A 12,958-nucleotide genomic window follows, 5' to 3' on the forward strand; every position below is an offset into this window, starting at 1 on the left:
CAGAACCAACAGCAAAGTGTGGGAGGAAGGGGCTTCTGGGCTGTAGGGCTCCAGCTCCTCGGCGACAGAAGCCGCGGCAGAACTGAAGCAGGGACCACGGAGGAGTGCTGCTTACTGGCCTGCTTCTCCCGACTCCCTCAGCTACCTTTCTTGTACTTCTCCCAGGCTTGCCTGCCTGGGGATGGCATCGCCCCTAGCGGGCTGGACTCCCTCCCCAACATCAACTGACAATTTAGGAAAATGCCTCACAGACATGCCCATGAGCCAGTCTGATGGAGGCCATTCCTTCGCTGAGGTTCCCTCTTCTTCAGGTGTGTCAAGTTGACAACTGGAGCTACAGACGACAAGTACACTGCTGTCTTCTTTGGTGCCCCCATATTTATCTATTTACTTGTTTGTTTATGTGTGTATGTGTGTGTGTGTGTGTGTGTGTTGGTGTGTGTGTATATATGTGTGTGTGTGTCTGTGTATGCATGCATGTAGAAGTCAGAGGACACTTGTGGGAGTTGGTTCTCTCTTCTACCATGTGTCCCAGGAATTGAACTCAAGTTGTCAGCTTTGGCTGCAGGCTCCTTTACCTGATGAGCTGTCTTGCTCACCCTCTGTTTCATGTTTCTGTATTTCTCTTCCTTTCATGCAATTTGGAAGCTATTCAGACTATTTTCAGTTCTATTAGTAGATAGCTTTTTAATTTTAAGTAGTGCATTTAACTAATGTTTATTTGTTTTTTTCTTTTTCTTTCGAAAAAGACTTGTTTACTCATGTGTTTTTATGTAAGTTGCATGTACGCCTGCATGACAGAAGAGCGATCAGATCTCATTACAGATGGTTGTGAGCCACCATGTGGTTGCGGGGAATTGAACTCAGGACCTCTGGAAGAACAGCCAGTGCTCTTAACCACTGAGCCATGCCTCCAGGCCGTTTGTTTTTTCAAGACAGGGTTTCTCTGTGTAGCCCTGGCTGTCCTGGCATTGCTCTGTAGACCAGGCTGGACTGGAACTCAGAGATTTGCCTGCCTCTGGCTCTTGAGTGCTGGGATTAAATGTGCTAACTAATATTTCTTAATTTATCATCTTAGAAAATAATACCATTTATTCCTTAGAGAAGAAGAAGGCTAATGGTCCAAGCTGCTCCACAGCCTCTGTGAAAACACAGGCAGGTCCTCAAAACGTTAGAATGAATGGTCCTGCCATCTAGCAATTTCATCCTGGGAGTATAAAATTAAATGGAAGCAGCAGCTTAAACAAATACTTGCACATCTATGTTCATGGTAGACTTATTAATAGTAGCCCAAAGGTGGAAGGAGTCCAAATGTCCATCAACAGACAGATCAGCTCAGTCAGGTCTATCCATACAATGAAGTATATATACTCAACTTTAAAAAAAACGAGATGCCGCTTCCTGTTGTGGCCACCTTCGGAGAGCAGCAGCCATGGCCCTGCACTACCCCATGGCCGTGGGCCTCAACAAGGGCCACAAGGTGACGAAGAATGTCAGCAAGCCTTCACCAAGCATACCAAGTTCGTGCGGCGGCGGCGCGCCATGGAGCTGCTCAAGTTATCCAAGGACAAGCGCGTGTGCTCAAGTTCATCAAGAAGAGGGTGGGCACGTACATCCGCGCCAAGAGGAAGCAGGAGGAGCTGAGCAACGTGCTGGCTGCCATGAGGAAGGCCAGGCCAAGAAGGACTGATCCCCCACCCCCAATAAAAGTTGCTACCGCGCAGAGAGAGAGAGAGAGAGAGAGAGAGAGACCAAACCAGGCTATAACATGGGTGAGCTTTTTTTTTTTTTGTTTTGTTGTTGTTGTTGTAAACAGGGTTTCTCTGTGTAGTTTTGGTGCCTGTCCTGGAGCTCACTCTATAGACCAGGCTGGACCTCAAACTCACAGAGATCCTCCTGGCGTGTGCCACTGCCACCCGGTGGGTGAGCCTTGGGTATCAAGCTGAGTGAAATAAGTCACAAGAAGTTAAGTGCTTTATGCGTCCACTATATGAGGCAGCTAGAGTAGTCAGAAACCTCAACGATATAGAAACCAGACTGGTGGTTCTCAGTGCCATAGGACTATACACATGGAATGGTTAAAATGGCTCAGGGGGTGAGGGTGCTTCTGCCAGCTTGATGGTTCGATTCCTGGGACCCACAGGGGAAAGAGATATCCAACCCCCAAAAGGTGTCCTCTGACCCCCACAGTTACACCATGGCATGTTTATGGCCACTCCACCCCACCCCCACAAAACAATAAATGTAAAATTGTAAATGTTATGTTTTATGTATTTTCACACACACACACACACACACACACACACACACACACACACACACACACAGCAGGCATGGTGGCAATGCCTTTAGTCCCAGAATGTGGGAGGCAGAGGCAGGCAGATCTCTGTGAGTTGGAGGCCAGCTGGTCTACAGAGTGAGTTCTAGAACAGCCCTGTCTTGAAACAAAACCAGACCACAACAACAGAAACAAGTACACAGAATATCCCTTCGCCTCCAGTCTCTTTCATCTCCTGTTTTACCTGCGTGTATGTGCACGCTTGGTGTGTGTGTGTGTGTGTGTGTGTGTGTGTGTGTGTGTGTGTGTAGGCCAGAGGCTAATGTTGGTTATCTACCTCAGTGGCTGTCCACCTTTTTTGGTTTCATTTTTAAGATAAAACGTTAATGTGTCTTTGAAAGTTTCATACCTGTGCACAAAGTATTCTGACCGTATGTCTCCACACTCCTTCCTCCATCTCCCCTGCTTTAATCTCCCCCCCCTTCATGTCTTCTCTCCTCCTCTTTTGTCTTCCCTTTTTTAGAATAGCTCACCAAGTCCAGTTAGAGCTGCCTGTATACACATGGGTGTGGGGCCATCCATTAGAGCACACGTGATCTAGCAGTGGCCACGCATCCGAAGAAAAATGACCTCCCTCTTCCAGCATCCATCAAAAAGTCACTGTCTCCTGCTTGGGGAGGAGGAGCTGCTGAGCCCCTCCCCCGTCCATACTAGAATGCGGATTGGTTTGATCGTGTGCAGACAACCTCAGATGCAGTGAATTCGTGAGCTCCATGCCCATGCCAAATCCAAAAGACACTTCACAGCATCTTCCCATCCTTAGGCTCTTACCTTCTTTCTGTCCCTTCTGAGATGTTCCCTGGACTTTTTGAGGGGCACAGGGGGCTTATTTGGATCTCTGGAGCACCCATGGTCATTTATTCTGAGCACTCTGACCAGTTATGAGTCTCTGCATTAGCCACTGCCCACTGCCAAAAGAAGCTCCTCTGACCGTGGTTGAGAGCAGCACAAAACTGTAAACATAAACATAAATATTTAAAAGGCAGTGTGACAACATGGCAATTTAGTGAAAATACTTGGGCCTCTCATCTTCCCAGCCATAGGCTTTTGATCAGATCACCTGCTTTTTCGAGACAGGTTGTGGTAGTTTGAATGTAATTGGCTCCTATAATTTCATAGGGAGGGCCACTATTAGGAGGTGTGACTTTGTTGGAGTGAGTGTGGCCTTGTTGGAGGAAGTGTGTCACCATGGGGGCGGGCTTTGAGGTTTCCTATGCTCAGGATACCACCCAGTGTCTTAGTTTCCTGTTGCCCGCAAGATGTAGGACTCTCAGCTACTTCTCCAGCACCACATCTGCCTGCATGCTGCCATGCTCCCTACCATAATGATAATGGACTGAACTTCTGAAACTATGAGCAAGCCACCCCAATTAAATGTTTTCTTTAGAAGAGTTGCTGTGGTCATGGTATTTCTTCATAGCAATAAAAACCCCAAGACACAGGTTCTCTAACTGAACCTGGAGTTCATCGATTTGGCTAGGCTGCCTGACCAGCAAACCACCTGTCTCTGGCTCTAACATGTCTGGCTTTTTATGTGGTGCCGGGACTAGGAACTCACATCCTGGGAGTAAAACAAGCACTGCTCTGGTAAATGTAATCACTGTGGCTGATTGTGTGTTTGAATGGATTTGGTGCTTGCCCCCAGCCTGTTTACGACTCTGTTTTCTGGCATTAGTTCCCCTTTCTCTTTTTGAGACAGTGTCTCATATGTAAATCAGGCTAGCCCTCAACTACAATTTTCCTAGCTCTGCTTCCCAGGGCTCCTCTCTCCTTTTAAATTATTTTAGTTATTGTTTTTATTTACACGTCTCTGTGTTACCATGCATGTGTGGGTGCCCGAGGAGGCCAGAGGAGGGAATCAGGTCCCCTGGAGCTGGAATTACAGGGAATGTGAGCTGCCTAACATGAGCGTTGGGAACAGAACTTGGGTCCTCTGCAAGAGCAGCCTGCCCCCTTGAACACCGAGTCAGCTCTCCAGCTCTTGTAGCAGGTTTTCTTGTTCTTTCTTTGGGACAGGATCCCACTGTGCAGTTCAGACTAGCCTGGAATTTGTGATCCTCCTGCCTTAGTCTCCTGAGGTCTGGGGTTACAAGCATGTGTATGTTAAAAGTGTGCTCCAGGTTTGTGTCCGTTCTTAATTTAGATGTGTTTGTTCAATGTCAATGTGTCTTCAGAGTGATGTATTTCCAGGTGATAAAAATAAATAAGAAACCAAGCATGGCCAGGCCTTTAATCCCAGCACTGGGGAGGCAGAGGCAGGTAGATTTCTGAAATGGAGGCCAGTCTGGTCTACAGAGTGGGTTCCAGGACAGGCAGGACTGATACACAGAGAAATCCTGTCTTGAAAAACAAAACAAAAGTAAGAAAGGAAAGGAGGGAGGAAGAGGAAGGGAAGGAAGGAAGGAAGGAAGGAAGGAAGGAAGGAAGGAAGGAAGGAAGGAAGGAAGGACAGACAGAGGGAACTAAGCATGGTGGTATGGGCTTGTAACCGCAGCACTCAGAAAGCTGATGTAAAAGCTTCAATTAGAGCCCAGATCCTGTTCTTAAGACACAACACACCAACACAACACACAACACACACACACACACAGACACACACACACACACACACAGACACACACACAGACACACACACACACACACACACACACACACAGAGCTGGAGGATGGCTCAGTGGCTAAAGTACCTGTTGAGCAATCATGAGGACCGGAGTTGGGATCACCACGTTCATGTATGTAGCTGAGAGTCCCACACATGAGCTTATACCCTCGCTCAGGGCAGAGCAGAGATAAAAGGCTAGCTCACGCTTGCTGGCTTCCAGCCTCACCCTAGACAGGCAAGCCCCAGGTTCAGGGAGGAAACCTGCCAAAAAAGGAATAAAGCTGAGGTTGATAGAGAGCACCTGACATCTTCTTTCTGGCCTCTGCATGCACACGGACACACACACTTATGTGCACACATATTCACCTACAGGGACATACACAAGATTAATTAATTAAACGAACAAAAAAAAAATGTTAGAGAGTGTGCTTCCCTCGGGGTCTTTAAGGGTGGACCTTTCCTCTTGGGCTCAGGGACAGCTCCTTCCCGCCTTAGGCTCTGGGGCCAGTCTCTCCCTTCTATTCTCCTTCCCTCCTGCTCACGCCTCCTCAACAGTGCCTTTAATAAACCCTCCTCGATTATCCAGCTTAGAGTGGCTTCTGTTTCCAGCTGGGACTAGTACAGCGGGAAGAGCCTGCCCCCCACCTCCATCACTCCCTCTTTCTCCTTCCTCCTGTGAGCGGGGCGCCAGGGTAGGCTCTCCTATCGCACATCTCATCTGCTCTGTGGCTGGCCTTGTCCCTGGGTGGTCAGGAACAGAATATTCCTTCTTTCGGAGCCGCTAGAGTCCTGGCTGCTTTTCAGAGTGGGCTGCCCATCCCCCCAACCTCTCAGCCGCTCCACCCCGGCCCCGGCAGCCCACACAGCTCCCTCCGGTCCTCCTACGCTTTCTTCCTTATAGAAGACCAGTTTCATTTCCCAGTCTGACATCTTGAGCCGGTGGAAGAGAGCGAATCTGTTCCATCAGTGTCTAGAAGGAGCATTTACCCGTGCGGGCCAACACATTAGGAGCTGGGTTTTATTGCTTGCTCAATCCGTGTGTGCAGATTTTCTTGTGTTAGTAGTTAAAAATGTAATAAACAAGGATGAAGAAGAAGAAGGACAACAAAAAACCCCAAAAAACAAAAACCCAAACCTCAAATCTCTCTTGCTTAACAACAACGAAAGATTCCTTAACAGACCCTTGTAAGTCGCACTGCTGAGTAATATTGGTCCAACGGACCTGGAACGGTTTGAAAAAGGAGCGGAGAGTTTGGTTCACATTAAAGAAGCACAATGACTCTTCATCTGGCTCCGGGGGAGACCAGAGCCACAGCGGGAACGGGAAAGAAAGGGAAGGGGCTGAACATTTTTGCAAACAAATGATAAAACTGCCTTTTAAAGGAGGTGGTGGTGGTGGGGGGACCCTTGTCCAAACAAGACATTCGCAGAGGTAGGAAATCGGTTCAGCAATTGTTTACAATGTGCAGGCGGTCCGTCCAAAGTCAACAGAGCCCGGGAGCGTTGCCCTGGAGCCTCCAGCTCTCTGCCAGCCGCCTGCCATCTCGCTCTCAGCTATTTCTGGGACATAGTTCCCTCCCTTGAAAAACAAACTTTGTCCCCACTGTCGTCCCCAATTAAAAAAAAAAAAAAAAAAAAAAACCCAAAAAACAAAGAACGGTTTCTGCAACCTCAACTGTGTTTTCCAGAATGGTTATACAAATGTGGGCCTGGATGCAAAGTGTCTGGGGGAGGGGTTCTGCCAGGTGCCAAGGTGGAAATTTCCATTGCATTCCAAGATCCGCTCACCTGTGGCCAAGGAAACCTAGGCCCTCTCATAGGGAAGATCTTGACTAATGAACAGCCGGTGACTTATGTTCTGTTCTACAGTTAGTTGGCTCTGTAAATCCCAAGCGAAGTTTGCTTTTACTAAAAAGCTGCAGTGATTCACATCTGGCTATCAACAGTGGCCTAGAAGTCAATCCTCTCGGCTTATTTGTTCCCCACCATGAGAACCGCATTACTAATCCTGCTTTTCAGTTCATCCATCCATTTGCCTCTCTAGTTTGTGTTAATAATGCAGTCACATGGTTTGAAACATTTAAAAGCACAGGGAAGGGCTAGCTCAGTTGGTAAAGCGCTTGCCTCACGTGCACAAGGAACTGGGTTCAACCCCCAACAGAGACACATAGACACATGGAGACACACACACACACACACACACACACACACACACACACACACACACACACGAGAGAGAGAGAGAGAGAGAGACAGACAGACAGACAGACAGACAGAGACAGAGAGACAGGCACACAGAGACACAGAGATAGAGAGACAGAGAACAGCACAGTAAACACTTTCTTCTCTGTCTCCATCCTCCCATTCATCACCTGCCCACTGTTGTTAATTTGTATTATCTGTCCAAAGATGCTAAGCATTGGGAAGAGGTTCAAGGGGGTATTGTTGCCAGGAGACAGAAGAGTCCCAGGCACCAGTCCTAGCCGACTCTAATCTGCATGTGACATTGTGCATGCCACTTTCCCTGCCTGGACCTCATCTAAGACATCTGTGACAAATGAAAATCATAGCTGACATTTATTGGGCCACTGTGCAATGTGTTCATGTTTGCTTGCAGAGGAAGGCTTGCCACAGCCCTGTATAAGGAGGTGTGATTAACCCCCATTTAACCAACAACAAAAGTGAGACACAGAGACGTTAAATAACGTGTGCAGGTCATACCTAATTACAGGAGCTGTTGGATTTTATGAAGCAAGGCCGCCCGACAGTTGTCACTGGCAGCCACCAAAACCACTCTGCTGTCGTGCTGGGCCTCTGGATGATTCATACAGTATCCAGTGTGGCTTGAGACAGGATGCTGACCCACAGGGTTCCCTCTAGATTTGGGGTCTATGGCCCCATGTCTAGTGCCTGTAAAACCCCGGCCAAGCAGTTCTGACTCACTCATCCCCATTTAGATGGTAGGGTGACAGCTGGCAAGAGGGGACAGCCGAGCATGGTGCAGTGCCAGCCCTGATGCTAGACTAGTGCCTCCCTCATCAGGGCAACAGCATGAAAGGATTTATTTGTTACAAAATAGCAATGCATGTAATTTCAAAAGTCAACTAATATTGGTCTTGTTTGTTTTGAGACAAGGTCTTACTGTGTAGCCCAGGCTGGCGTTGAACCGGTGATCCTTCCAAGTGCGGTTACAGACCATGCCATATTGAAAAAAAAAAAAAAAAAAAAAAAAACTAGCTGGGGCTAGGGAGATGGCTTAGCTGGAAAAATGCTCTTCAGACAAGCTTGAGGGCCCGAGTTTGACCCCCCTCACTCACATAAAAGATCAGGTGCGGGGACAAGTTTCTGTGATCCCAGCACCACAGAAGCCTGCGGGAGATCCTAAGGGCTCACTGGCCGGCCAGCCTAGCCTATCAGATGAGCCCGACGACCCAGTGAGAGCTAAGAGATGCCTCAGAGGTTGAAGTGCTTGCTGTAAAAGCTTGAACCCCTGACGTTGGATGGCTAGCCCCATGTAGTCTGGAACACTACAATTGGGTAAGGAGGCAGAAATAGGCAGATCCTGGGGTTTTGCTGTTAAAAGACAGGTGTGGCTGTGTCCCAGTAAACTTTATCTACGAAGAAATTTATTTACAAAAATAAGCTTAGCCTCCAGGCTGTGGTGGCCCATGCCTTTTAATCCCAGCACTCGGGAGGCACAGCCAGGCGGATCTCTGTGAGTTCGAGGCCACCCTGGTCTACAGAGCGAGATCCAGGACAGGCATCAAAACTACACACAGAAACTCTGTCTCGAAAAAAACAAACAAACAACAACAAAAAAGCTTAGCCATTGGTATAGATTGCTGATACTTGTTCCAAATATTACTTGAATTTCTAGCCCTCCATTTCCCCAGTTTTCAATTTTTCTGTTTTTGGGGGCGTTTCTTTGTTTTTCAGACAGGGTTTCTCTGTGTAACTGCCTTGCTCTGTGGAACAGGCTGGCCTCAAACTCACAGAGATCCACCTGTCTCTGCCTCCCAAGTGCTAGGATTAAAGGCGTGCATCACCAGCCGGGCGGTGGTGGCGCACGCCTTTAATCCCAGCACTCGGGAGGCAGAGCCAGGCGGATCTCTGTGAGTTCGAGGCCAGCCTGGTCTCCAAAGCGAGTTCCAGGAAAGGCGCAAAGCTACACAGAGAAACCCTGTCTCGAAAAAACCAAAAAAAAAAAAAAAAAAAAAAAAAAAGGCGTGCATCACCATAGCACACACTCAATTTTCAATTTTTATTTTGATTTTCTATTGTATAGGTAAGCATATACTCTTCTTCAGGGTTAGCTCCCCTCTGTAACTGTCTGCTGCATAATTCATCTTCATGGAGTTACATGATGATCATCAGTTAAATGAATATTCAATGTTTATGTGGCAGTGACTGGGTAGGTAGACACTTGTGACGTTTCTTAAATGGCCTTTACTTTACCCTGACATTGTTTTCTACTGCTATAACAAAACATCTCAGACTGGGGTGATATCAACAATACAGGTTCCCTTATCACTCATTTCTAGAGATTGGGAAATTCAAGAACTTGATGCTGGATCTGGTGAGGTAACACAGAGCAGAGCATTCTTTGGCTGAGAAGAGCAACATGCCTCAACATGTCTCAGAGGCCAATCCATCCCAGGGGCCACTCTGATAACCACATTTAACCCCTGTCACCTCTGTTGGTTTTAAATAATGAGCGGCGTTGTTACCGTGCGAGGAAAGGTCACGAGCCAGGACAAAACCCAGTATCAGAGCTTTATTGGGGGGGGGGGGCAGAAGAGAGTGACCAGGCCTGGGAAGAGACTCGTACAGAGAGAGAGAGAGAGAGAGAGAGAGAGAGAGAGAGAGAGAGAGAGAGAGAGAGTTGGGGGTGGGGGGGAAGCAGGCTTACAGAGCTACGCCACGCATGTGCAGATTTCGTGACCGTGCTGCGCGCATTTGCACAATCACGAAGTGCACGGAGGGTGTAAGACGTAAGACCCCTTACTTAGCTACGAAACTGCACATGTGCAGTCGTATAGCTGGAGTGGCAGAATCCTAACAACCTCCAGAAGACATACCGTCAACATGTACTTTGAGGGACACATCCAAACTATATATTGTCATATTATTTTTTTTAAATTTTAGTTTTCCTTGACTTTCCCTAGCCTCTCTCAGACAGTTTTCTACATAAATAAACAGACAGCATATCAAAGTTGCTCTTCCCTTCCCGCCTCAATCCTCAGCCTCTGTTTCCTCCTCCTCTCCTCTCTCTTCCTCTCCCTCCCCCAGTCTGTTCCACTGTGGACAGGTCATGCTACGTATAATTTAAGACTTTTTTTTTTTTAAATCTGTTATCCTGAAAATCCATGTGATCTGTTTTCTGCACTTAATTTCTTTTTCCTGGGTTCTATGTCTCCCCCAATTTACCTCATCATTCTGCTGAGTGCACTTTCCAGCAGCTACCACAGAAAAGGTACGTGGGAGGCAAGATTCTGATACTCAACAAATCTGAAGACATCATTTTTACTTTTTGGCTTTTCGAGACAGGGTTTCTCTGTATTGTTTTGGTGCCTGTCCTGAATCTCTCTCTCTGAAGACCAGGCTGGCCTTGAACTCACAGAGATCTGCCTGGCTCTGCCTCCCGAGTGCTGGGGTTAAATGCATGTGCCACCACTGCCTGGCTTGAAAAGTTCTTTAACATCCTATCACTCTAGAGTTTTAACAGTGTTTAGGATTTTGGTAGAATTATAGACTAGAAGTTATTCTTTTCAACATTTCCAGGCATCTGATATCTTTTCAGTTCTGCAATTTTGGTATGTAATCTGTTTTTTTCTCTAAAAGCTTTTATGATCTTATATTTGCTCTTAATGTACTGGAGTCTCAGCATGATGTGCCTTGGCAAGGCCTAACTTCTGGTTCAAGAGCCAGGCACGCAGTGGACCCTCTCAGTTTGAACATCACATTCTTTAGTTCTGAGAGATTTCTTAGTACTCTTCCTTCCCTAACTTCTTCCTTACCACTTTCTCTGTTCTCTCTTGACCACAATTTAAAGACTTTTGGAACACTTATTTAAAAATATTTTCTTTTTGGAAGAATTTTTTTTTTATTATTATTTCTTTTGTCTGTGTGTGTGGTGAAAGGAGCTGCACATGCCATCACATGCATGTGGTGGTCAGAAGACAGCCTGTGGGAGTCCTCTCCTTCCACCCTGTGCGCCCTGGGGAGCAGACTCACACTGTCAGGTGTGGCGGCAGCTTCACTCACCTGGTAACCATCTTGCCAGCCCTAAGGAGTATTTTCTAACGTCTTTTTCTTTTTCTTTTTTTTTTGATCTGTTTTCAAAGGAATTTCCTAGAGTGTATCTTCCGGTCTATTTAAATTATTTTTATTCTGGTGACCCATACTTTTGGTGTCTCAGATCTCTGTCCCACTGGGTTGCTTTTCTTAGCATTCTGTTCTTTTTCTACGTTCACGGTGCCTCCTCTTGATCTTTTGAGGCCATTAAACATGGTGGGACTTCATTTATTTGTAGGGATTTATTTATTTTTGGTTTTTCGAGATAGGGTTTCTCTGTGTAGTCCTGGCTGTCCTGGAACTCGCTCTGTAGAACAGGCTGGCCTCGAACTCACAGAGATCCGCCTGGCTCTGTAGGGATCAAAGATGTGCGCCACCACTGCCCGGCTTATTTGTCGGTTTTATTCTACTTCCCACCTGGGTTTTGTTTCCTCAGGGTTCCTATTTCCTGTTTGTTTTTCCTCTTATGTTAGAAGCTCTCCTCAACTCTTATTAGAAAATGAGATGTTTGAAGCTTTGTGGAAGTTCCGTATTTACAGAGAGTGGCCGACTGAAGGAGACCCAGCTTTGAGAGGCTGGGGGACGGCTTCGGTGTCGTTATCAGGCAGACCCCTGTTGTTAGCCTCCTGCTCGTCAGATGCCACCCACTACCGTGGAAGAGAAGACATGCTCTCTCCTCCTGTTTGACCCAGCCCCGACCCCTCAGGAGTTGATTCCAAACACATTCGACAGTGGGCCAGGACCGATGCAGGGAAATGGGATTTCCCAACTCTTCCGAGGAAAGGAGTTGTAAGTGAGCAGCCTTTCCAGGGCTGGAGAGATGGCTCAGCAGTTAAGAGCCCTGGCTGCTCTTCTAGAGGACCTGAGTTCAGTTCATAGCACCTACATGGTGGCTCACAACCATCTGTAACTCCAGTTCCAGGGCATCCAATGCCCTCTTCTGGCTTTTGAGGATACCAAGTACACACATGGTGCACATAACATGCATGTAGGCAAACATTTATATATGCAAAATAAAAAAATATAAATCAAATAAAGTAGTCTTTTCTTCGAAACATTATGTGGTACTGAAATATGTGCTTTGATTCTATTAACAGTTGGTTTGCCATGCTGGGGAGTTGGTTCAGTTGGTAAAGTGTTTGCCTTGCAAGCATAAGGATCCAAGTTCAATCCCCAGGACCCACATTAAAAGAAAGCCTGTGGACTGGGCATGGTGGCACACGCCTTTAATCCCAGCACTCATGAGGCAGAGGCAGGTGGATCTCTGTAAATTTGAGGCTCCAGGACAACCAGGACTACATAAACTCTATATAGTCACATGTCAGACTCTCTATCTCATAGAGAGACCATGTCTCAGAAAACAAACAAATAAAAAACAAAACAAAACAAAAGAGAAAGAAACCCTATTGTGGTAGTCTGTGCCTGGAATCCCAGCTCTGAAGAGGTGGAGACAGATCCCTAGGGCTTGTTAGCCAGACAACCTAGCTACGTGGCAAGCTCTGGACCAGTGAGAGACTTTGTCCCATAAGAGTATACTCTGGTCTCCACACGCATGTGTTTATGTGCATTTGTAATGTGGAGTCTAGGGTGTGGCTCTAGAGGGTTCCTGCTAGGCAACTGTATCATAGTCTGAAAGCACACAAGATCCTTCGATGCCACCATCCTCAGGTCCCAGGCCAACCTTTCCTAGGATGCCCCACCTTCCCTCCACCTCCCTCCAGCAG

At 47.0% G+C, this 12,958-nt stretch overlaps 1 pseudogene; it reads left to right on the forward strand.

Annotated features, from left to right (window-relative positions):
• The first annotated feature begins 1,419 nt into the window (after window positions 1-1,419).
• Window positions 1,420-12,027, forward strand: LOC114690065 (annotated as a pseudogene).
• Window positions 12,028-12,958: the final 931 nt, after the last annotated feature.

The sequence above is a fragment of the Peromyscus leucopus genome, chromosome 7, assembly GCF_004664715.2.
Source record: "Peromyscus leucopus breed LL Stock chromosome 7, UCI_PerLeu_2.1, whole genome shotgun sequence".
Taxonomy (NCBI): domain Eukaryota; kingdom Metazoa; phylum Chordata; class Mammalia; order Rodentia; family Cricetidae; genus Peromyscus; species Peromyscus leucopus.